This window comes from Crassostrea angulata, chromosome 5 (genome assembly GCF_025612915.1).
Source record: "Crassostrea angulata isolate pt1a10 chromosome 5, ASM2561291v2, whole genome shotgun sequence".
Lineage (NCBI taxonomy): Eukaryota > Metazoa > Mollusca > Bivalvia > Ostreida > Ostreidae > Magallana > Magallana angulata.
In genome coordinates this window covers 59,830,605-59,856,790 of record NC_069115.1, presented here as the reverse complement: position 1 = coordinate 59,856,790, position 26,186 = coordinate 59,830,605, and the positions used below count along the sequence as shown (strand labels likewise).

The following is a 26,186-nucleotide window of genomic DNA, read 5'->3' as shown; positions in this document are numbered from 1 at the left end:
ATTGATATTGTCTCTAAGAGAAACTAAACATCAATAGTGGTACCTAAGGCAATTGGTAGTCTTCTGCGAGCAACACAACATCTATACATTAATATAACTTGTCTATTCATAAACCTTCTGGTAAGAACATAAGCATTGCACCTTAGTACAGTAGGCTAAACATATGTTCACCTAAGAAAACCATATTATGTTATGCATGATACCCTAGCTTATTGATAAGGTCCTCTGAGAGAAACATAATAATTGTACAATAGTGCACTAGGCTATTGATGTGAATCACTAAGAACAAATTCCTATCATCCAATGAGACCAACATGGCATTTCATAATAACATCTTAGGCAATGCTACAGTTCACTAGGATTAACACAACAATTTTCAATAAGTAATCTAGCCTTTTGATCAAATGTCATTGGAGGAGCTACCAATTGTACAACAGTAACTCAGGCAATTGATACCGTCTAATCAGATCAACACGTAAGTTACACATATGTTACACAATACGATTCACACTGTCCTTTGAGAGCAACATAATAGTAATACATCACAACCCTAAGCCATCGATATGGTCAACTGAGAGCAACACAACATTATTCTAAAGAACCAAACCAATTAGTAGCAACATGTATACTGAAAGCAACTGAACAGTTGTACAATCCAGTTTTATAACAGTACTCAAGGCAAATGATGATGCTGTTGATACCAAGTTCCAATGCTAATGGTACGGTCTACTAAGAACAACAAAACAGTCATACATTCGTACCCGACACAATTCAAACTTTCCACTGAGAGCAACCCAACAACTTAGCACCTATTTACCTGGTATTATTCAGTACACTGACCTATAAATATGGTCTATTGAGTGAAATAAAACATATTAGCATTTTTTGTCTATTGATAATGTCTCTAAGAGAAACTAAACATCAATAGTGGTACCTAAGGCAATTGGTAGTCTACTGCGAGCAACACATCATCTATACATTAATATAATTTGTCTATTCATAAACCTTCTGGTAAGAACATAACCATTGGCCCTTAGTACAAAAGGCTAAACATATGTTCACCTAAGAAAACCATATTATGTTATGCATGATACCCTAGCTTATTGATAAGGTCCTCTGAGAGAAACATAACAATTGTACAATAGTATACTTGGCTATTGATGTGAATCACTAAGAACAAATTCCTATCATCCAATGAGACCAACATGGCATTTCATAATAACATCTTAGGCAATGATACAGTTCACTAGGATTAACACAACAATTTTCAATAAGTAATCTAGCCTTTTGATCAAATGTCATTGGAGGAGCTACCAATTGTACAACAGTAACTCAGGCAATTGATACCGTCTAATCAGATCAACACGTAAGTTACACATATGTTACACAATACGATTCACACTGTCCTTTGAGAGCAACATAATAGTAATACATCACAACCCTAAGCCATCGATATGGTCAACTGAGAGCAACACAACATTATTCTAAAGAACCAAACCAATTAGTAGCAACATGTATACTGAAAGCAACTGAACAGTTGTACAATCCAGTTTTATAACAGTACTCAAGGCAAATGATGATGCTGTTGATACCAAGTTCCAATGCTAATGGTACGGTCTACTAAGAACAACAAAACAGTCATACATTCGTACCCGACACAATTCAAACTTTCCACTGAGAGCAACCCAACAACTTAGCACCTATTTACCTGGTATTATTCAGTACACTGACCTATAAATATGGTCTATTGAGTGAAATAAAACATATTAGCATTTTTTGTCTATTGATAATGTCTCTAAGAGAAACTAAACATCAATAGTGGTACCTAAGGCAATTGGTAGTCTACTGCGAGCAACACATCATCTATACATTAATATAATTTGTCTATTCATAAACCTTCTGGTAAGAACATAACCATTGGCCCTTAGTACAAAAGGCTAAACATATGTTCACCTAAGAAAACCATATTATGTTATGCATGATACCCTAGCTTATTGATAAGGTCCTCTGAGAGAAACATAACAATTGTACAATAGTATACTTGGCTATTGATGTGAATCACTAAGAACAAATTCCTATCATCCAATGAGACCAACATGGCATTTCATAATAACATCTTAGGCAATGATACAGTTCACTAGGATTAACACAACAGTTTTCAGTAAGTAATCTAGCCTTTTGATCAAATGTCATTGGAAGAGCTACCAATTGTACAACAGTAACTCTGGCAATTGATACCGTCTAATCAGATCAACACGCAAGTTACACGTATGTTACACAATACCATTAAACCTGTCCTTTGAGAGCAACATAATAGTTATATATCAGAACCCTAAGCCATGGATATGTTCAACTGAGAGCAACACATTATTCTAAAGAACAAAACCAATTGGTAGCTATACTAAAAGCACCTGAACAGTTGTACAATCCAGTTTTATAACAGTACTCAAGGCAAATGATGATGCAGTTGATACCAAGTATCCAAAGCTATTGGTACGGTCTACTAAGAACAACAAAACAGTCACACATTCGTACCCGACACAATTCAAACTTTCCACTGAGAGCAACCCAACAACTTATCACCTATTTACCTGGTATTATTCAGTACACTGACCTATGAATACTGTCTATTGAGTGAAATAAAACAGCTACACATTAGTATTTTTTGTCTATTGATAATGTCTCTGACAGAAACTTAACATCAATAGTGGTACCTAAGGCAATTGGTAGTCTTCTGAGAGCAACACAACATCTATACATTAATATAACTTGTCTATTCATAAACCTTCTGGTAAGTACATAACCATTGCACCCTAGTACAGTAGGCTAAACATATGTTCACCTAAGAAAACCATATTATGCTATGCATGATACCCTAGCTTATTGATAAGGTCCTCTGAGAGAAACATAATACGGTATACTAAGAACAACAAAACAGCCATACATTCGTACCCGACACAATTCAAACTTTCCACTGAGAGCAACCCAACAACTTAGCACCTATTTACCTGGTATTATTCAGTACACTGACCTATAAATACGGTCTATTGAGTAAAATAAAACATATTAGTATTTTTTGTCTATTGATAATGTCACTGAGAGAAACTTAACATCAATAGTGGTACCTAAGGCAATTGGTAGCCTTCTGAGAGTAACACAACATCTATACATTAATATAACTTGTCTTTTCATAAACCTCCTGGTAAGAACATAACCATTGCAACTTAGTACAGTAGGCTAAACATATGTTCACCTAAAAAAACCATATTATCTTATGCATGATACCTTAGCTTATTGATAATGTCCTCTGAGAGAAACATAATAATTGTACAATAGTACACTAGGCTATTGATGTGAATCACTAAGAACAAATTCCTATCATCCAATGAGACCAACATGGCATTTCATAATAACATCTTAGGCAATGATACAGTTCACTAGGATTTACACAACAGTTTTCAGTAAGTAATCTAGCCTTTTGATCAAATGTCATTGGAAGAACTACCAATTGTACAATAGTTACTCAGGCAATTGATACCGTCTAATCAGAGCAACACGTAAGTTACACATGTTACACAATACGATTCACACTGTCCTTTGAGAGCAACATAATAATTATACATCAGAACCCTAAGCCATCGATATGGTCAACTTAAACCAACACAACATTATCCTAAAGAACCAAACCAATTGGTAGCTATACTAAAAGCAACTGAACAGTTGTACAATCCAGTTTCATAACAGTACTCAAGGCAAATAATGATGCAGTTGATACCAAGTATCCAATGCTATTGGTACGGTCTACTAAGAACAACAAAACAGTCATACATTCGTACCCGACACAATTCAAACTTTCCACTGAGAGCAACCCAACAACTTAGCACCTATTTACCTGGTTTTAATCAGTATACTGACCTATGAATACGGTCTATAGAGTGAAATAAAACATATTAGCATTTTTTGTCTATTGATATTGTCTCTAAGAAAAACTAAACATCAATAGTGGTACCTAAGGCAATTGGTAGTCTTCTGCGAGCAACACAACATCTATACATTAATATAACTTGTCTATTCATAAACCTTCTGGTAAGAACATAACCATTGCACCTTAGTACAGTAGGCTAAACATATGTTCACCTAAGAAAACCATATTATGATATGCATGATACCCTAGCTTATTGATAAGGTCCTCTGAGAGAAACATAATAATTGTACAATAGTACACTAGGCTATTGATGTGAATCACTAAGAACAAATTCCTATCATCCAATGAGACCAACATGGCATTTCATAATAACATCTTAGGCAATGATACAGTTCACTAGGATTAACACAACAGTTTTCAGTAAGTAATCTAGCCTTTTGATCAAATGTCATTAGAAGAGCTACCAATTGTACAACAGTAACTCAAGCAATTGATACCGTCTAATCAGATCAACATGTAAGTTACACATATGTTACACAATACAATTAACACTGTCCTTTGAGAGCAACATAATAGTTATACATCAGAACCCTAAGCCATCGATATGCTCAACTGATAGCAACACATTATTCTAAAGAACCAAACCAATTGGTAGCTATACTAAAAGCAACTGAACAATTGTACAATCCAGTTTTATAACAGTACTCAAGGCAAATGGTGATGCAGTTGATACCAAGTATCCAATGCTAATGGTACGGTCTACTAAGAACAACAAAACAGTCATAAATTCCTAATATACTTGTCGTTTCATAAACCTTCTGGTAAGAACATAACCATTGCACCTTTAGTTAGTACAGTAGGCTATACATATGGTCATCTAAGAAAAACATATTATGTTATGAATGATACCTCAGCTTATTTATAAGGTCCTCTGAGAGAAACATTATAATTCTACAATAGTACACTAGGCTATTGATGTGAATCACTAAGAACAAATTTCTATCATCCAATGAGACCAACATGGCATTTCATAATAACATCTTAGGCAATGATACAGTTCACTAGGATTAACACAACAGTTTTCAATAAGTAATCTAACCTTTTGATCAAATGTCATTGGAAGAACTACCAATTGTACAACACTAACTCAGGAAATTGATACTCTCTAATCAGAGCAACACGTAAGCTACACATATGTTACACAATACGATTCACACTGTCCTTTGAGAGCAACATAATAGTAATACATCAGAACCCTAAGCCATCGATACGGTCAACTGACAGCAACACAACATTGTTCTAAAGAACAAAACCAATTGGTAGCAACATGTATACTGAAAGCAACTGAACAGTTGTACAATCCAGTTTCATAACAGTAAAAAAAGGAAATGATGATGCAGTTGATACCAAGTATCCAAAGTTATTGGTACGGTCTACTAAAAACAACAAAACAGTCATACATTCGTACCCGACACAATTCAAACTTTCCACTGAGAGCAACCCAACAACTTAGCACCTTTTTACCTGGTATTATTCAGTACACTGACCTATGAATACGGTCTATTGAGTGAAATAAAACAGCTACACATTAGTATTTTTGTCTATTGATAATGTCACTGAGAGAAACTTAACATCAATAGTGGTACCTAAGGCAATTGGTAGTCTTCTGAGAGCAACACAACATCTATACATTAATATAACTTGTCTATTCATAAACCTTCTGGTAAGAACATAACCATTGCACCTTAGTACAGTAGGCTAAACATATGTTCACCTAAGAAAACCATATTATGTTATGCATGATACCTTAGCTTATTGATAAGGTCCTCTGAGAGAAACATAATAATTGTACAATAGTATACTAGGCTATTGATGTGAATCACTAAGAACAAATTCCTATCATCCAATGAGACCAACATGGCATTTCATAATAACATCTTAGGCAATGATACAGTTCACTAGGATTAACACAACAGTTTTCAATAAGTAATCTAGCCTTTTGATCAAATGTCATTGGAAGAGCTACCAATTGTACAATAGTAACTCAGGCAATTGATATCGTCTAATCAGAGCAACACGTTAGTTACAAATATGTTACACAATACGATTCACACTGTCCTTTGAGAGCAACATAATAGTAATACATCACAACCCTAAGCCATCGATATGGTCAACTGAGAGCAACACAACATTATTCTGAAGAACCAAACCAATTGGTAGCTATACTAAAAGCAACTGAACAGTTGTACAATCCAGTTTTATAACAGTACTCAAGGCAAATGATGATGCTGTTGATACCAAGTTCCAATGCTAATGGTACGGTCTACTAAGAACAACAAAACAGTCATACATTCGTACCCGACACAATTCAAACCTTCCACTGAGAGCAACCCAACAACTTAGCACCTATTTACCTGGTATTATTCAGTACACTGACCTATAAATACGGTGTATAGAGTGAAATAAAACATATTAGCATTTTTTGTCTATTGATATTGTCTCTAAGAGAAACTAAACATCAATAGTGGTACCTAAGGCAATTGGTAGTCTTCTGCGAGCAACACAACATCTATACATTAATATAACTTGTCTATTCATAAACCTTCTGGTAAGAACATAACCATTGCACCTTAGTACAGTAGGCTAAACATATGTTCACCTAAGAAAACCATATTATGATATGCATGATACCCTAGCTTATTGATAAGGTCCTCTGAGAGAAACATAATAATTGTACAATAGTACACTAGGCTATTGATGTGAATCACTAAGAACAAATTCCTATCATCCAATGAGACCAACATGGCATTTCATAATAACATCTTAGGCAATGATACAGTTCACTAGGATTAACACAACAATTTTCAATAAGTAATCTAGCCTTTTGATCAAATGTCATTGGAGGAGCTACCAATTGTACAACAGTAACTCAGGCAATCGATACCGTCTAATCAGATCAACACGTAAGTTACACATATGTTACACAATACGATTAACACTGTCCTTTGAGAGCAACATAATAGTAATACATCACAACCCTAAGCCATCAATATGGTCAACTGAGAGCAACACAACATTATTCTAAAGAACCAAACCAATTAGTAGCAACATGTATACTCAAAGCAACTGAACAGTTGTACAATCCAGTTTCATAACAGTACTCAAGGCAAATGATGATGCAGTTGATACCAAGTATCCAATGCTATTGGTACGGTCTACTAAGAACAACAAAACAGTCATACATTCGTACCCGAGACAATTCAAACTTTCCACTGAGAGCAACCCAACAACTTAGCACCTATTTACCTGGTATTATACAGTACACTGACCTATGAATACTGTCTATTGAGTGAAATAAAACAGCTACACATTAGTATTTTTTGTCTATTGATAATGTCACTGAGAGAAACTTAACATCAATAGTGGTACCTAAGGCAATTGGTAGTCATCTGAGAGCAACACAGCATCTACACATTAATATAACTTGCCTATTCATAAACCTTCTAGTAAGAACATAACCATTGCACCTTAGTACAGTAGGCTAAACATATGTTCACCTAAGAAAACCATATTATCTTATGCATGATACCCTAGCTTATTGATAATGTCCTCTGAGAGAAACATAATAATTGTACAATAGTACACTAGGCTATTGATGTGAATCACTAAGAACAAATTCCTATCATCCAATGAGACCAACATGACATTTCATAATAACATCTTAGGCAATGATACAGTTCACTAGGATTTACACAACAGTTTTCAGTAAGTAATCTAGCCTTTTGATCAAATGTCATTGGAAGAGCTACCAATTGTACAACAGTAACTCAGGCAATTGATACCGTCTAATCAGAACAACACGTACGATACACATATGTTAAACAATACGATTCACACTGTCCTTTGAGAGCAACATAATAGTAATACATCAGAACCCTAAGCCATCGATATGGTCAACTGAGACCAACAAAACATTATTCTAAAGAACCAAACCAATTGGTAGCTATACTAAAAGCAACTGAACAGTTGTACAATCCAGTTTCATAACAGTACTCAAGGCAAATGATGATGCAGTTGATACCAAGTATCCAATGCTATTGGTACGGTCTACTAAGAGCAACAAAACAGTCATACATTCGTACCCGACACAATTCAAACTTTCCACTGAGAGCAACCCAACAACTTAGCACCTATTTACCTAGTATTATTCAGTATACTGACCTATGAATACTGTCTATTGAGTGAAATAAAACAGCTACACATTAGTATTTTTTGTCTATTGATAATGTCACTGAGAGAAACTTAACATCAATAGTGGTACCTTAGGCAATTGGTAGTCTTCTGAGAGCATCACAACATCGTTACATTAATATAACTTGTCTATTCATAAACCTTCTGGTAAGAACATAACCATTGCACCTTAGTACAGTAGGCTAAACATATGTTCACCTAAGAAAACCATATTATCTCATGCATGATACCCTAGCTTATTGATAATGTCCTCTAAGAGAAACATAATAATTGTACAATAGTATACTAGGCTATTGATGTGAATAACCAAGAACAAATTCCTATCATCCAATGAGACCAACATGGCATTTCATAATATTTAACATCTTAGGCAATGATACAGTTCACTAGGATTAACACAACAGTTTTCAATAAGTAATCTAGCCTTTTGATCAAATGTCATTGGAAGAACTACCAATTGTATAACAGTAACTCAGGCAATTGATACCGTCTAATCAGAGCAACACGTAAGTTACACATATGTTACACAATACGATTCACATTGTCCTTTGAGAGCAACATATTAGTAATATATCAGAACCCTAAGCCATTGATATGGTCAACTGAGACCAACACAACATTATTCTAAAGAACCAAACCAATTGGTAGCTATACTGAAAGCAACTGAACAGTTGTACAATCCAGTTTTATAACAGTACTCAAGGCAAATGATGATGCAGTTGATACCAAATATCCAATGCTATTGGTACGGTCTACTAAGAACAACAAAACAGTCATATATTAGTACCCGACACAATTCATACTTTCCACTGAGAGCAAACCAACAACTTAGCACCTATTTACCTGGTATTAATCAGAACACTGACCTATGAATACGGTCTATTGAGTGAAATAAACCAGCTACACATTAGTATTTTTTGTCTATTGATTATGTCAGTGAGAGAAACTTAACATCAATAGTGGTACCTAAGGCAATTGGTAGTCTTCTGAGAGCAACACAACATCTATACTTAAAGATAACTTGTCTATTCATAAACCTTCTGGTAAGAACATAACCATTGCACCTTAGTACAGTAGGCTAAACGTATGTTCACCTAAGAAAACCATATTATGTTATGGTATACTAAGAGCAACAAAACAGTGATTCATTCATACCCGACACAATTTATTTTTCCACTGAGAGCAACCCAACAGTTATGTACCTGTACTCAGGATATTGAAACTGTCAATATGGGAGCAACATTATATTTATTAATATGAACTGGTCAATTGCTATAGTCCACTGAGAGCAACTTTACATCTATATCACTGGTATTCATCAACTGGGCATGAAATATAAACTTTGATAAGACCCCTGGAACAAACCAAGAGGTAAAAGGTCTTTTTTATTCGACCATTTGATGCCTTGTAGCGATAACTTTTATATGTGGAGCAGAAAAAAATTCCCTAGGGCAGAAAGTAAAAAAAATTGAAAAAAAATTTGCAAAATTGACACATTTCAAACCAAATCAAATTTCAAATCCTATAGAATTTTATGTTTAAAATTAACAAACTTTGAGATGAGGTATAAGTAGTAGAAATTCAGATAAGAAGTTTCATTAAAAAAAGCTAGGACAGAACAAATTAGACCCGGTTTCGTTGAGTGATTTTCCCATCGATGAAAATGAAGGGAGGGTAATTGGAGGGTTATAATTTCTTACACCTTTACAAAGACATGAAATCATTAAAAAAGGATGGATACTCTAAGTATTCCGGTCTCTGTAGACTTAGGCAAGACCACAAATGAGCTACATCGTGATGGAAACGAATAAGTGGCATCAACGAAACCTGTATTTTAACAGTTTTATAAAACATAGGCTTTTGGAACCCAAGATGGGCGATGATTATAAAAAAAAGCCTCCCTCATCTATTTCATCAACAATCAAAAGGGAAAAAATGCTTCCCTCTCACATCCATTTCTAGAAAATTTTACCCGAGAACCATTATTTCAACTTTATGTGGCCTTAGTTCATTAACTAAACTCTCAGAGTATTATAAATGAAATAGAATTTACTGTTAAATGCTTTGAGACTAACTTGAGACCAGGAAAATAATGACTTGCTTGGTTTCTAAGAGAGAAAATTAAATATAAGCATACCCACCCCTAAAAACAAATGGGTTTCACAGGTTGAAAAACAAACTCAACACCATCCAGGAAGTTGTATCATTATGCGTGTCTAAAAAAAAAATAGTTCCATTAAATTCAATGTGATCATTCCACTAAAGTGATAGTTTTCCTAGCAAATGAGTCCAGAATCAATACTATAGGCCTAAGATAAGATACCATAAAAAGAAACGAGATATCTGTGATAACCCCTAGTGATACCCGGCTCTAATGTGAAAATACATAAAGGCAAAGTCATCATTTTAACAGGAGGTTGATGTTTGTTTTGTAAAAAAAAAACCAAATCATACCATATAGCATGTCTAAAAAAAGAGTGTGATAAAATTTCAAGCAGCTCTGATGAATAGTTGCTGAGAAATCTCTGATGACTATTTGTTTGAAATGTAAGGCTACAAATAAATAAAGGTGTCATTTAACAGGAAGTTGACATCTCATTAGTACAAAAATGAATACCACCATAAGGCATGCCTAAGCAAAAAGTGTGTTAAAATTTCAAGCATCTGCGATAAAAAAAATTGTTAATAATATGGACATACACAGAGAAGGACAGATAGACACACAAGGGTAAACAGTTTACCCCCTCTCCTTCCGAGCGGGGGTATTATTAGTTAATAGTCATGTAGTGACCGGGAACGGGATAATACCTGGTTAGTAAATTTCATACCTGGTGAGGCAAATTTACTAACCAGGTATCATCCCATACCCGGTCACTACATGACTATGTAATGATTATATCTTACCGACTGCCTTTGTGTTAATGACATAAAATTAATTCAACACTGAAAATCAAGCGTCTTATAACAAAGTTACAAGTTTCAATCTGGGTACAAAACCTGACGTCACAATACTCTAAGAATGATGTCATAATGCTCAAAGGGAAGATATATTTTGTTCTGACTGTGTATGGAATATACACGGTCTCCACGTGACTGCTGTTAGCCAATGATTTCTTTACAATTCAGCAGAAGGTAAGATATAAAAAGAAATTGTGACTATATACATATATATGGAATGACTAATAACTGTAATTAACAAAGTTTATTTTGATTGGCTATTTCCTTGCTAAAAACCTTTAAGAAGTCAACTCAAATTTTATGAAATTAAATGAAATTTGCAGAAAATATCAATTATTTATAAATGTCATACTGTAGATTCCATATTTTATGCAAGTACTTAATTCTGTGATTCAATTGTTTTTTATTAAGACACTAGAATATGAAATATGAAACAGCAAATTTGTATCCTGATTTCTAATTATCTACATTCATACGAAAAATGAAAATGAAATTCCGCAAGATGTGCTCCTCACGATTTTATGCAGATATCAATTTCTCACATTTAATTAGGAATTTACAGTATGCTAGTGTAAGAAATCTACTTCTGGCTCTAAGGGATGAAAAAGTATTCTGATCTACTCTTAAAATATTGCTGAACTCTGGAGAAAATGTCTTTTAAAATTCATCTTCTGTATAGTAAATAATTTAATGTCCAATAAAATTGAATCAGTGAAATGTTGAGAAAAAAAATTAAATTAAATTAAATCTGAAATGTTTGAACTTGAGTACCAATTCAACATTAATTAATAGAATTAATTACGAAAACAAGAAGTTTACTAAAGGAATTAAATAGCAAAAGTTAATAATTTCAATTCTAAGACAAAGTCAGGGACTGCAAAAAAAAAAATGGTGCCAGAAGAGACTTCCATAATGTACCTGGGAGCTTTGATAACGGTGGTCACTGATTAATGGCTAGTGATTAAGATAACAAGTTCTTTAGCAAAGGAAGTGATGAGGCTTTTCCATCAGTCATCAAAGAATGGAGTTTCTCTTAGGAGACATGGCAGCTCTAAAATATAATAAACAGGATGAAAGTTTACAAAATATATACCTGTTAACCTTTCACTGCTGCTATGTGGGAGAAACTCCCCCTAACCAACTTGGCTAAGGGGGAGAATTTGCATAAAAAACGATTTTGCGCGTGAAATGCAAATAGGGACCAAAGTGGTTGTATCAACATCAGTACAAAACTCACTGAGATGGGGCAATACCTTTACGAGATCACTCTCATCATATTCTATGAAAATCATAGTTTTTAATCTTTATCATTATATCATATATTAATGTGTGGTTTGACACAATATCATATATTATTATACCTTCATAAATTATTTTACCTCAATATGAATATTCTATATAACGCATCATCCAATTGGTTCTAGACAATCACATGTCTGGGCAATAAAACTTCCATAGTCATATTTTGGATTTGGAGGCCTTGTGCACTTTCCTGCAAGAGTTGTCATTCATTTAAGGTATTTGATCCATAATAGCCCCAGATTCAATGAATCTGGGATCATAACAGATATGTATGGACTTAATACGGTAATTAGTATACTTGGACATAATTTTCATATATAAGTATCAACATGTAACAGTGGAACGTGTCCTTATCAATGACCTTTCCCTTTTCTTGAAGAGTTGTCCCCCTTTGCTTTTATTCTATAAAAATTATAATTCTAGAAAATCTATATGGTATAGAAATTATTTTCATTAGTTTTTGTATTCCTAATGATAAAATACATCTTTATGACGTCCTGAATGTCGGTTCAATACAGACGCACTTATTGAAGTTGGTTGATTAAAATTTTCCAGAGAGCTATTACCGGTATAATACACCTTTACAGCCACTTGTGAACATGTACTGTTTACCATATAGCAGCTAATTAATTTTGCAAAATTATAGTCAATACAGTATATATTTTAAAATATCTTATAATTAAAACTCTACCAGTTCACATACGATCAAATTCATCTGACCCACCCCGTTCCTTACTTTCAGAAATCCAATTTCCGAAGAAATTGGAATTCCAATGTGGCCCCACCCTACTCCTCAAGATTTTGATTTGAAAGATTTTTGAACATTATCAGAGGTTGCTTTCAGTAAAGATACAGCTTTTCTAACCAAGTGGTTTTTAGAAAAAGATATTTTAAAAATTTTTCTATTTTTATAATCCTATGCTATGTAAATTTTAAATAAATGATTTTTGAGAAGAAAATTTTAAATATTTACACTTTACTCTTATGTAAAAGTACAACCCTCCATTGTGGCCTCACCCTACCCCTGAGGGTCATGATTTTCACAACTTTAAATCTACACTTCATGAGGAAGCTTTCACACAAGTTTCACATTTCCTGGCTGATTGGTTGCTGATAAGAAGTATTTTAAAGATTGTATGTAAAACTCTAACCCCCCCCCCCCCTCCCATTGTGGCCCCACCTTACCACCAGGGGCAATGATTTGAACAAACTTGAATCTACACTATCTGAGGATGCTTCCACACAAGTTTCAGCTTTCCTGGCCAAATGGTTTCTGAGAAGAAGATTTTTGAAAAATATCAACAACATTTCATTAAATCCTAATGATCTCCCATTGAAAGAGAGCAGGGCCCCACATTTTAACAAACTTGAATCCCCTTCACCCAATGATGATGCTTTGTGGCTAGTTTGGTTAAAACTGGCCAAGTGGTTTCGGAGAAGAAGTCAAAAATGTAAAAAGTTTACAGACAGACAGACGGACGGACGGATGGACGGACAGACAGACAGACGGACGCCAGAAAAAAAGTGATCAGAAAAGCTCACTAGAGCTTTCAGCTCAAGTGAGCTTAAAACCTTAACCTCCTCCAGCACCTGAAACAGATGCAATTAGTTGTTTCAAATTTTCCTCACTTTCTCCTATGGTACAATGGAACTCCATATCAGAAAATTGATCCCATAGGACTATGATTTTCTTTGATGAGCTTGTTAAAATTAACAAGAGGCCCATGGGCCACATCGCTCACCTGAGGAACAAAAGGTATGATAAAATCAGCTCAATGGAGTCATAATACAAACTATCTGGACGATGTACAATAATACATGTAGATCCTGTATAAATAAAATCCATTTTCCCCTGGATATTCTTATGTTTATAATCATTAGTCCTTTTTCTAACAGGATGATTTTATAGTCATATCATATGTTGAGTATTGCAGTTCTCAAAAAGATCCCTAACAATAGTTTATATATGGAATATAAACGTACATCAAGCTCTGAACCTTCTCGTGAGGCCAAAGAATTGTCCTGGGGCCAAAGTCTTAACAATTATAAAGAATGGCTGATTAGTTTCTGAGAAGATTTTTAAAGATTTACCCTTTATATTCCTTTGTTGAACTTTGACCCCCCCCCCATTGTGGCCCCACCCTACCCCTGGGGATCATTATTTTCACAACTTTGAATCTACACTACCTGAGGATGCTTTCACACAAGTTTCAGCTTTCCTAGCTGATTAGCTTCTGAGATGAAGATTTTTAAAGATTTACTCTGTTTATTCCTATGTAAAACATCGACCTCCCATTGTGGCCCAAACCTTCCCCCAGGGGTCATGTTTTCACAAATTTGAATCTACACTACCTGAGGATGCTTCCACACAAGTTTCAGCTTTCCTGGCTGGTTTCTGAGAAGAAGATTTTTAAAGATTTACTCCATATAATCATATGTTAAACTTCGACCCCCCATTGGGGCCCCAACCTACCCCCAGGGTTTATTATTTTCACAACTTTGAATCTACACTACCTGAGGATGCTTCCATACAAGTTCCAGCTTTGCCAGCGGATTAGTTTCTGAGAAGAAGATTTTTAAAGATTTACTGTATATATTCCTATGTAAAACTTTGATCCCCCATTGTGGCCCCACCCAACCCCCGGGGGTCATGATTTTCACAAACTTGAATATACACTACCTGAGGATGCTTCCACACAAGTTCCAGCTTTGCCGGCGGATTAGTTTCTGAGAAAAAGATTTTAAAAGATTTACTGTATATATTCCTATGTAAAACTTTGATCCCCCATTGTGGCCCCACCCTACCCCCGGGGGTCATGATTTTCACAACTTTGAATCTACACTACCTGAGGATGCTTCCACACAAGTTCCAGCTTTGCCAGCGGATTAGTTTCTGAGAAAAAGGTTTTTAAAGATTTACTGTATATATTCCTATGTTAAACTTCGATCCCCCATTGTGGCCCCACCCTACCCCCGGGGGTCATGATTTTCACAACTTTGAATCTACACTACCTGAGGATGCTTCCACACAAGTTTCAGCTTTCCTGGCCGATTAGTTTCTAAAAAGAAGATTTCTAAAGATTTACTCTATATATTCATTTGTTAAACTTCGACCCCCCATTGTGGCCCCACCCTCAGGTGAGTTAAAAAGGTTAAGTTTACAATTCAATAAGTTGGTTTCTGGAAGAACAGACTTTGAAAATTTTCGTAATAAATATTAACAATTTTTTTACTTTTTTAATCTTTAAAAGCTTTTAAGATCTGTGTACAAACATAGAATTGTGGTTAGTAAATAGAAATTGTAAATAATTAAACACAAGAAACATGCACTACATGTATAACAAATAAAGAACACAATTTATTTTTTCGAAATGAATCATATATATACATGTATATACCTACATATTTCCGTCAGCGATATCAAACTCTATTTAAACTGAATAAACTCGAGAAAATGCCGAGCATCTCAACAAAACCTATTGCATTAATCTACCATTACGCAAAAGATAATGCCGAATTACCGATAGAATGAATTGTATTTCAGTATCCCTACATCAGATTTTGCTTAATTTGCGCAGGTAAACAGTTAATTGTTTTATTTACCGAAGTCTCTGTTTGATTTGATACGTAAAAATCACGAAATACAGACGATAGTTCCCAGGTTACAAAGCATTATAATGAAAACGAAACGAAAATCAGAACAAGCTAACACCAACGTCATGTGTGAAAACTGTCAACGCATTGAAATATTTAGCCTTAATTTACTTCACAAAATCGGCACCAATATATTTTGCATGTTTCAAAAATTTCCCTTCATACGTGAACGGTTGCATAGCAAGCAAATTCATCATAGTCAGATCGACCCTTTTTCGTATAATGTCATGGCTGCTTTAAACAAAGAACCTCGTTTTAGAAGTATGAAATACGAGTCTTGGTAAAATGGGTATGCAAACCCGGGCCGTGGCAAAATAAAAGCCGGGGCAGATCGGCAATCGTCAATTCCAAATACGCATTATTTTGCAGCAATATTTACAGCGAATACAAATATACTGGTCCATCAAATATCCCGAAATTTTAATGAGATTGGCAGATTAATACCTGCCAATCTTTTGTTTTGCTCAGGCCAAGTATTGCCTACCCATTTTTCCGTATGCCGAGCCCGAAGCTATTAAACTGATTGAAACACGCCTTTCCTTTATTATTATTTTCGTAATAACTCAGATTTGAAACAGAATTAGCACTTAATTTTTGCAATTTATATTTTCCTTCCCATAAGGATAATTTATGCTAAACTACGTTGAATTGAACTAGGTAGTTCTTGAGAAGAAGATTTTTAAAAATGCACCCCCCTTTTTCTACAGTTTCAAGGCTTTCTCCGCTTTGAATACAGATCGGACTTTTATTTCTGCAATTTATATTCGCCCTCCCATAAGGATGCTTTGTGCCAAATTTGGTTGAAATTGGATAAGCGGTTTTAGAGAAGAAGTTCAAAATGTAAAAAGTTTACAGACGGACAGACGGACGGACAGACGGACGACGGACAAAATGTGATCAGAATAGCTCACTTGAGCTTTCAGCTCAGGTGAGCTAAAAAACTCTCAAAACATTACCATAATTACCATACTATGTAAAAATATGGAAAAAAGAAAATTCAATATTACAAACAATTTTAAAATTGCCAAAACACTACAATCATATCAGTAATTTTAAATTTCATCTAAATCAATGCCCTATAGGGTCATTTCATCAATTTACTTGAATAAAAATAGTTAACTTCTTTATAAATAATGATAATATTTATTTCCTAATAATGATAGAAACTTTTGGTTTACATGAACAAGTGATGATTTTTTTTTCTATAGAAGTTGTTATCTAAATGATTAAACTTAATTGTTGAACTTGTTGGAAATTTAGTTTGTTCACATAAATGAGAGGATGTACGAAAGAGAAACACACGTTTATCATCATAGTTGCAAGTAAACAACGAATTTGCCCTACCAGCATGGAGCTCCATTTTCCATAGGCGGTAATGTTTATGTTCCAGCCCGAATTTTCGTTCAGCAACGAGAGACCTCTGGAATGAAAGCTCATCAAATTGTCTTTTTCCTGTTAAAATTTCGTGGTGTGAAGTCAGATTCATTTTCCGGCAAAATGCATGTGTATTGAAAAACTCTGAAAATGAAAGTAAAAGTAGGGAATTTTACAGTTTGGGAAAGGGTGTACATCAAACATTTTCAATTCCTTCCTTCAAATGATAATAATAATTCAATTTTGACACTTGCTTTTAAAATTGCAAATACTTTTGTCTTACATGTGTCACACATTCTGATTCAAAATGTCCCAATAAATGTAAATACACTCTGAAAGTATAGGAACTATTTTGCTTGAAGGTACTACTTTGTTGTCCTACACACATTCTAAAAATAGTTAAAGGGATATACCCACATGTTGACAAACAGACTCGGCACCGTAAATAACAGTTCCATTTAATTTAGTGTGACAATTCCACTCAAGTAATAATTTTCCTAGCAAATGAGTCCAAATTTAATACTGTAGGCCTAAAAAAAATTGTGCCAAAAAAGAAACAAAAAAAAAGAAATTGTCTCTAAATGAATGGAACTACAGACCCTGAAACGTGCTACTACACCTCTAAAACGAACCGTACTGTTCCGTGCAAGAAACGAACCGTACCGTTCACAAAACGAAACGTAACGTTCACAAAGCGTACCGTACCGTTCACAAAACGAACCGTACCGTTCGCAAAGCGAACCGTACCGTTCACAAAGCGAACCGTACCGTGCAAAAAGCGTGCAAGATAATTTATGCAAGACCCGCCTCCAGACGAACAAAAAAGCGTACCGTACCGTGCAATAAGCGTGCAACTTCCATATACGGCTTATTGACCTACTGCTTTAGATGAGAACGGACAGAGATTATCCCTGACCAGATAAGTTCAATATTTAGCTAGATTTTTTATACGGGATTAGATAACACATACTAAGATTTAAAACTGTTATTCTTATTAAAACAGTTACAAAAATATTTCCTTTATTAGACTGTAAACATTTCTTTGTTTTTTGACAAAACTTGCATCGCCGATTTCTTAAACATTGTAAACTATTAACGTTCACACAATTATATTTATCAAATAATTTTATTAAATGCAAGTTTGAACGGGAAAAAGTACACGCATTCCATAAAATAACTTCCAACTTTATTTCCTGCATAGCTGGTAATGGCGTCGTGATTTCACATGAACAAAAATCACTCGCGCGAAACACAAGTACAGAAGCTGATCTTTGGTTCTATACACAACAGGTGTTATTGTCTTTCTTTGTTTTTTAGCAGTTATTGTACTTTACAACTAACTCTGTATATTTGGACGCTTTAACAGGTGTATACGAGATGCCGGTATTCACACCTTTCTACGGACACCTGTTAGGTAACTCATCACAATCTGTCGTGTGAGAGAGAACGAGAACTTGTGTGTTGATTATAATACTTAAATTAAAGTTTTATTACTGAACTTTATTATTTCGCTTTAAGTTTCTATAGTTGGTCATTTGAGCGGGATTTTATCTCAGGACTCCATGTGCTTCGCCTGTCAATCAGTTTAAGTATAACAGTACAGATCACGCCATGCGCCGCGTGCTACTTGGCTCCTCCTATATGGCTAGAAGAAAATTATCGAATGAAACATTTTTGTTTTATGTTTTCTTAAATCCCTATTGAAAAGAGTGTTCCTATTTTAAATTATTCAACAATAATTTCTTTTCGATTTCATGATTATAATTCAGGTACTGGCGATCAGAGTCGTTTTCCCTCGCTGTCGTTTTATTTTGTTACTTGATAAATTCTTTTATATTTATCACTTTTAACATTCATTTGTTGATTACCGGGTATTTTTTAGTGTCCTATTTACAAAAAGTTTGTGTGTAAAAAGGTGAATTAAATATAAACAGGTTAGTCAGCATTTGTAAAACGTCAGCTAAATCGCATGCATACAGTGAAGAGCGGACACTTGTTCAACAGAATGATAAATATCGCCATTACATATATAAAAGTTATTGACTTGTTGTGTATATCCAGTTGTGTACATATCGTAAGAATATGTTACATGTACATGTATAGTTTAACGGAAAATCAAAAACTAATTATCATATTTTGACTATACACGCGATCTTAGTTCAGATAAGAGAAGCGATGACGCGTTACATGTAGGTATAATCTGTGTATTCGAACAATTGCAGAAAATCATAGAATCAAAATTTAAATGAATAAAATTTGTGTCAAAAACTATATAACAGTTTAATTCAAGATTTCTTATCTGAAATTCATTGTTTATCTTATAATTAATTTTACATCGTCTATTCACTAAGGCAATCGGCAGTAGTACTACAGTAGTACTAGTACGCAATAAAGAATGATCATACGAATTATGAATAATAACAACTAGCCGAGAATCAAGACAACGATAAAGGAAACTAAAGAAATATCGGAATAAAGTCGGGGCAATTTTTTGTAGAAATTTTTAATGGATTAGAAATATTTAATGACTTCAACTCAAGTACATGTATAGAAATAAAAACTTTAGACGATTTGTAAAATTATCGACAGCTCGCTGAATTAACAAAAATATATCGGATTAAAGTCAAACAGTTCTTTTAATCTATCTTAATGATTACATCTATCTAAATTAAATACTAATAATAACAGATTGATCAAAATTAAATTACCCCCGCTTCCCGGTTGTCACTGAGTACACGTTTCGCGCAACGTATCAAAAACGGGGGAACGGATGGAAGTCCTGATTTTAAATAGATCGATTGAAATACTTTTGTAATATATCATATAAATAAAGAAAATTCTGGTCATAATTACCACCATGCTGAAGTATATCGGGCAAAAACTAAACAAAATTATATCGAGAAAAATCAAAGCGTGCAGGCCACGCCTACCTCATTAATAAAGCGCGCAAACCGTTCACAAAGCGTGCAGCTAATTTTAGCAAAGCGTACCATGCAAGAAGCGAACCGTTCCGTTCACAAAGCGTACCGTACCGTTCACAAAGCGAACCGTACCATTCACAAAACGAACCGTACCGTTCACAAAGCGAACCGTACCGTTCAAAAAGCGTAACGAACCGAACCGTGCAACTGGTGTAGTAGCACGTTTCAGGGTCTGTACAATTGATTAAGTACACATTTTGATTGGCTATATCCTTGTGTAATACCTTTAAGAGACTTCCGTCAAATTTTTTCAGCCCTGACGAATCTCGCTGAGATTTATAGTAGACCATAACATTACAACCAGAAACAACAAGTTCATGATTAAACAACCTGAGAATGCGTCCACACAAGTTTTAGCTTTTCTGGCCAAATAGTTTTTAAGAAGGAGATTTTTAAAGATTTTCTCTATATATTCCCATGTAAAATTTGATCCCCCCATGGTGGCCCCATCCTACCATTGGGGACCATGATTTGAAAAACTTTAATCTACACTACCCAAGGATTTATTTAGGAGAAGATTTTTTAAAATACCAACAAATTTTTTTATAATTCTGAATTATCTCGCGCCCCATTTATACCTCATTTGAACTTATTAAAGTGTATAGTACAAAATCAATATTATTATAGTTATCCAGGTCCAATCAAGGGGTATGAGGATTTATCCTGGGTTGTATTCCATACAGCCTGAGGCTGCAGGCCCGAAGGGTGTATGGGGACATAACTCTGTCAAAAATTGCTCAATCGTACCCAAAATCAAACTTGACCGAGATATTATGATACTTCTGTATACCAAATTTCATTGCAACCTATGAAAAGAAAACGAACAGAAACTAAAGTAAGAACCAGTAATAACTAAGATATAATCATCAGAGGGCACCTGCTCCATTATGTAGTTTTCTTTTGTACCATATCATAACATATGGTAACTTCTTTGTATTTTCCGTATGAAAAAAAAGGGAAACTTAATATCTATTATAGTTACTTAAGCAATAACTGACATTTAATTAGCTAAACAATAGATTTGAAAGACTGGCCTTCGCAAGTCGCCTGGGATACCTGCGCCAGGTTCCCTGAAAACCTGGAAGGTGGGAACACTCTGGATCAGGTCTGTCAACGTGGCCAAACTTCGAAGGAGTTGGTCAGCCAACCACTCGCACACTCTAAGTCGCATAGCCGTGGCTTCATCCCCCAAGGGCATGGACCTCCTAAACACAGGGTGAAGGTGGGAGAGCGTCACATGATCCCTCAACTTGTTCGTCCTCTCGGCACAATTGGGAAAGGGGCAGGAAGAGAGTGGCGATCATCTCCTCCTGCTGCGAAGCTGGTCATCTCTGGGTGGAGCTGGACCACTTGGGCTAGGAGCTTGCCACCCTCCATGCTCTTTGCAGGGTAGGGATCCCCCTTCTTGTCACTGGCTTGCCAGGATGGCCTCCTGGCACACGCTCCATAAGACAGTGGTGGCCCCTTGGGGGCAGCCATCAAGGCTTCCTCTTCCTCATGATGTGATGGCGGCTCCACAGGGGGGCCAGCCATCGGGTCTCCCCTGTCTCCGCCGGCCTGCTCGGTAGGCGCCCCAGCGTTGCATTCGTGCCACAATGGTGCCGTGGGTGTTCTCTCATTCCGCCACTCCCGGCGGGAGGAGGTGCAGTCTTCTTCGCTGTCAGAATTTCTGTAAAGGAGAACAAGACGAATAACAACCCCCCCCCCCCCAACACAATTTGGGCACACAAATTGTTTAAAGGTGGAGGCCTCCTCAGGGGTGACACCCACACACAGACCGTGAAACCATTCGTCACTGTACCATTAACTTCTCATCGTCAGGGCGCCGACACGTACAAACACAATCTCATTAGATGGGCCCGGAGATGAGGGGCATGTGGGGGAGGCTACATTAGGTTTTGGTTACGGGGACGCCCCTGATGTCTGGGGGGGGCTTGGGAGAACTGTCAGGAGGCCCTCTGGCAGCAGGAGAGTGTTTTGGGGGCCGACCTCGGCGTGGCTGCTGCCTGAGGGGGATTCGGGAAGCTTGCAGGCACCCGCCGCCCCTGCAGGGGGGCTGGAAGCCAAGACGCTCCCGGTCTCCTGCTTGGCACTCTCAGAGTTCTCAAAGTTCTCCCTAAACCGAACGAGCCATGGTGGGATGTCCCTGTCAACACACTTCTTCAAGCAGTCGTGATTGGCCACAATGACTGCCGACTTGGTCTTTACTTGGTACAGGTGGGGGGTCAGCTTCTTGACTATGATACCAGGGCCCTTCCAGGACGGGCTACGCTTGCAACACTTCCCCTTCACCGTCGCGGTGTCCAGCTCATACACAACATCTCCTTCTTCAAAGGGGCGGGTAGCGGCCCTGATGTTATAATCTCTTTTTATCCCTCCTCAGAGATGTGCAGGCGCCTCCTGGCTGTCTCGTGACCAGTCAGTATTTTGTCTTCAAGGTCCCTCACATACGTCTTGATATCTGCAGGGCCCTCCTGCAGGGGGGACCTGTACATCAGGCTAGCTGGCGTATTGACCTCTCTACAAAGCATGAGTTTGTTGGCGATGAACCTTGAATTACGATTGTCTGCAGAGCGGAAGGCCCCTGCTATCTGGGCCAGATGCTCGTCCCAACAGTCTTGGGCCTTATCAATATAACACCTTACCGCATCCATAAGGGTTCTATTGTAGCGCTCCACCTGTCAATTGGCAGACGGACGGTAGGGGGTGGTGGGGGCCTTAAGTATTCAGAGGAGGTCACACACAGCAGTAAACAACTTACTTTCAAAGTTGCGCCCCTGATCTGTAAATATCTCAAGGGGGCAGCCGAACCTAACAAAGAATTCGTCCACTGCCGCTTTGGCAGTAACCTCAGCTGTCTGGGAGGGGAGGGGGACACAATCCACCCACTTAGTAAATTGGTCCACTATGACTAGGACATACTCATTCCCCTTTGGAGTCTTAAGGCGCGGTTCAAGGAAGTCAAGGTGCACCCTCTCCATGGGTGCCCCGGCATGATACTTAATCATTTCTGCCCTGGCGTGGCACTGTGGGCGCTTATTTCTACTGCAGGGGCCACAAGTGCTAACAAACCTCTCGGCCCCCCACATCATCCCGTACCAATATAAATGCAATCTCATCCGGGCCTTGGTGTGCTCGATCCCTTGATGTCCAGCCGCTGGTATATCGTAGCAGAGTCGCAGAACCTCTCTCCTCAGCTCTATGGGGACGACCAGAACTTTCCTTTTCTCTCCCCCCTCCTCTGTCTCTTTCCAAAGGACCCTGTCGTTGTCCAACTGCAACAAAATCCTGTTGATATAGTAATGTTTGACAGCTGGACTGGCTAGGAACAGTTTGTCTTCCTGGGTCACTTTACTGGCTACGGCTCATCTCATCGGGGGTGAGGCCCACCAAGGAAGGCGGTCCAACCAAGCCTTCCAAGGAAATTCCTATGATACAGGCGAAACTGGGGGTAATGATTTATTTGGATCTGAGACTGGCATGGGCCATTTGGACTGCTCTGACCCTCACAGTTGTCTTCACGGATCCGGCCCATAAGCTTCTTGGAGACATAGCCCAGAGCTGCCTCGCTGATAGAGGGCCGGGCTTCTTCTCGGTCAACAATAATGGGGCTCTGATCCTTCGTAAGGCTAGATTCTTCCCCCAACAAGGGGGAATATGTCCAACTACCAGGCCTAGCTAGAGGGACCACATCGTCAACTTCATCCGCAAAAGCAATCCAGAACTGGTGGGCTCTAGTACACTTAAGGCAGCCACCACAAGGCAAATCACTAAGGTTAACGGTGAAATCCACCTCCCTACACCTGGATGGGGGTGGCGGTCTGTACAGTGCATCAGCGTTCACATGGTGCCTTTCTGGTCTATGTTGGATCACCATATCGTACTGACTAAGTTCCTCGAGCCAGCGAGCAAGCTGATCTTGAGGGGTACTTGAAGTTGAGCAACTAAATAAGGCTATGGTGATGTGTGCGAACGACAAATATACGGCCAAGCAAGTAATGTCTGTACATGTGCGTGAATCTGATAATTGCTAGGAGCTCCTTCCAGGTAGTGCAATTCCTCCTCTGTTCTGCTAACAGGCTGAGACTACCGTAGGCTATCAGCTTTCTTGCCCCTCCTGGATCTGTGAGAGCTCAGCACCTATCGCCTCCGCTGACGCGTCAGTGTCCAGTACAAACTCGTCCTCTGCAGTAGGGAGGGCTAAGATTGGGGGTGAAGTGAGAACTTTCCGGAGGGCCGCAACAGCAGTCCACTGCTGTGGTCCTCATAAACAAGGTTTCTTCCCAGTGACACTGTACAACGGTTGGGCAATCTGGGCAAAGCCGGCAATGAACCCCCTGTGGTAGTTGGCAAAGCTGAGGAACCGCTCAACACAGTGGTAGGCGTCGTCCAGTCCTTTACAGCCTCTATGTACTCATCCCCCACTCATCAGCGCTGAAACACTGTCCTCAGATTGGCTAGGTGATCCTCAAAGTCCCGCCTAAGCACTAAGGCATCGTCCAGAAATGCCAGGACTATGCTCCATGTGAGCCCCCACAGAACTAAGTTCATGGCTCGGAAAAAGGTTGCTGGGGCGTTACACAAGCCGAAACCCATATGCCGGAACTCAAACAGGCCATTTCGGGTGACGAAGGCAGTCTTCTTCCGGTCATTAGGGCTTATCATAACTTGATGGAAGGCTGAGTTCCCATCCAGCTTGGAAAACCAAATGTTCCCTGACAAAGTTTTGAAACACTCATCGATCAATGGGAGAGGAAATACATCCTTCCTTGTAACGTTGTTCAGCCTGCGGTAGTCCAGGCACCATCGGACTTGCCCATCCTTCTTACCGATGAGCACCAGCGCTGACGCCCACTCAGACATAGAGGGCTGAATCACCCCAGCGTCCAGCATATTCTTGAGATGCGCCGAGGATCGTTCTAGCAGGTCCTGCAAATGGGTGGGCACCTTAGGGTGAGATCCCCCAGGCTCACACACAGCTTAACTCCAGGCCGCTCTCCTAGGGTAGGGCGCAGGCAAATGAGCCTCAACTACCTCTCCTAGGAAGCTCCCCTCCTTCAGAGTAATTTCCAAAGCATTCACCAGGCAAGCCACGAAGGCATCTCCAGCGGCAAGGTAAGTATGGGGCATAAGCAAAGCCTCTGACACTTTCTCTATCCCCAGAATGGTCATGAATTCAGACAGACTCCTGTCCAGCTTGAAGGGCCACAATACAGCAGAGCCGGCACAAACGCAGACCTCACGCACTAGCGTCATGCGAGCAACGCTCTTTGTCTCACCTCTACCATAGGTCATCTGCATCTCTTCCCCACACAAGTTTATCACCCCGAGCTCCAGTCCATCTTAGCCTTGTGTTCCCATAGGATGTCAATTCCCAACAACTAGTGATGGGAATCGGTGAGATTTTCATTATCGATAATCAGTTTCCCTTAACTAATTAATCATCAATTATAATCGGAAATTTTTATATTTTATAGTGTAGTGCAAAATAAATGTAAATAAACAAGTTACAATGAACAGACTCATTACTAGGCTTTTGTAATTTGATTTACTTAGTATTTCTAGCGATAAAAACACTATATTCAAAAGATTTTCCTTTGTAGGCAGTCCAACATTAATTTTCTTGAAACCAAAATGCGTCCAAATTCTAGAATGTGCTATATTTCCTGAGTAAGAATATCAAGCTCGTCTGACACAGCCATTTTCAGACCGCGCACCTGTTTAGGGTATAGATAGTTCGC

At 37.7% G+C, this 26,186-nt stretch overlaps 1 protein-coding gene and 2 long non-coding RNA genes across 4 annotated transcripts in view; 2 read left to right on the top strand and 1 right to left on the bottom strand.

The window, feature by feature from the left end:
- LOC128182949 (slit homolog 2 protein-like) overlaps window positions 1-26,186 on the top strand; it is a 434,673-nt gene that overhangs the window by 273,276 nt on the left and 135,211 nt on the right. The gene's annotated exons all lie outside the window — the stretch shown is intronic.
- The window catches only part of LOC128182955 (uncharacterized), a 265,011-nt gene that overhangs the window by 130,972 nt on the left and 107,853 nt on the right, over window positions 1-26,186 (top strand). The window lies entirely within an intron of this gene.
- Window positions 12,248-26,186, bottom strand: part of LOC128182954 (uncharacterized) — a 42,137-nt gene continuing 28,198 nt past the window's right edge. Inside the window, exons 3-4 of the long non-coding RNA XR_008243502.1 lie at window positions 17,435-17,608; window positions 12,248-12,626 (exon numbers count right to left, since the gene is read on the bottom strand). This is a non-coding gene — a long non-coding RNA (uncharacterized LOC128182954). The remainder of the gene's footprint in view (window positions 12,627-17,434; window positions 17,609-26,186) is intronic.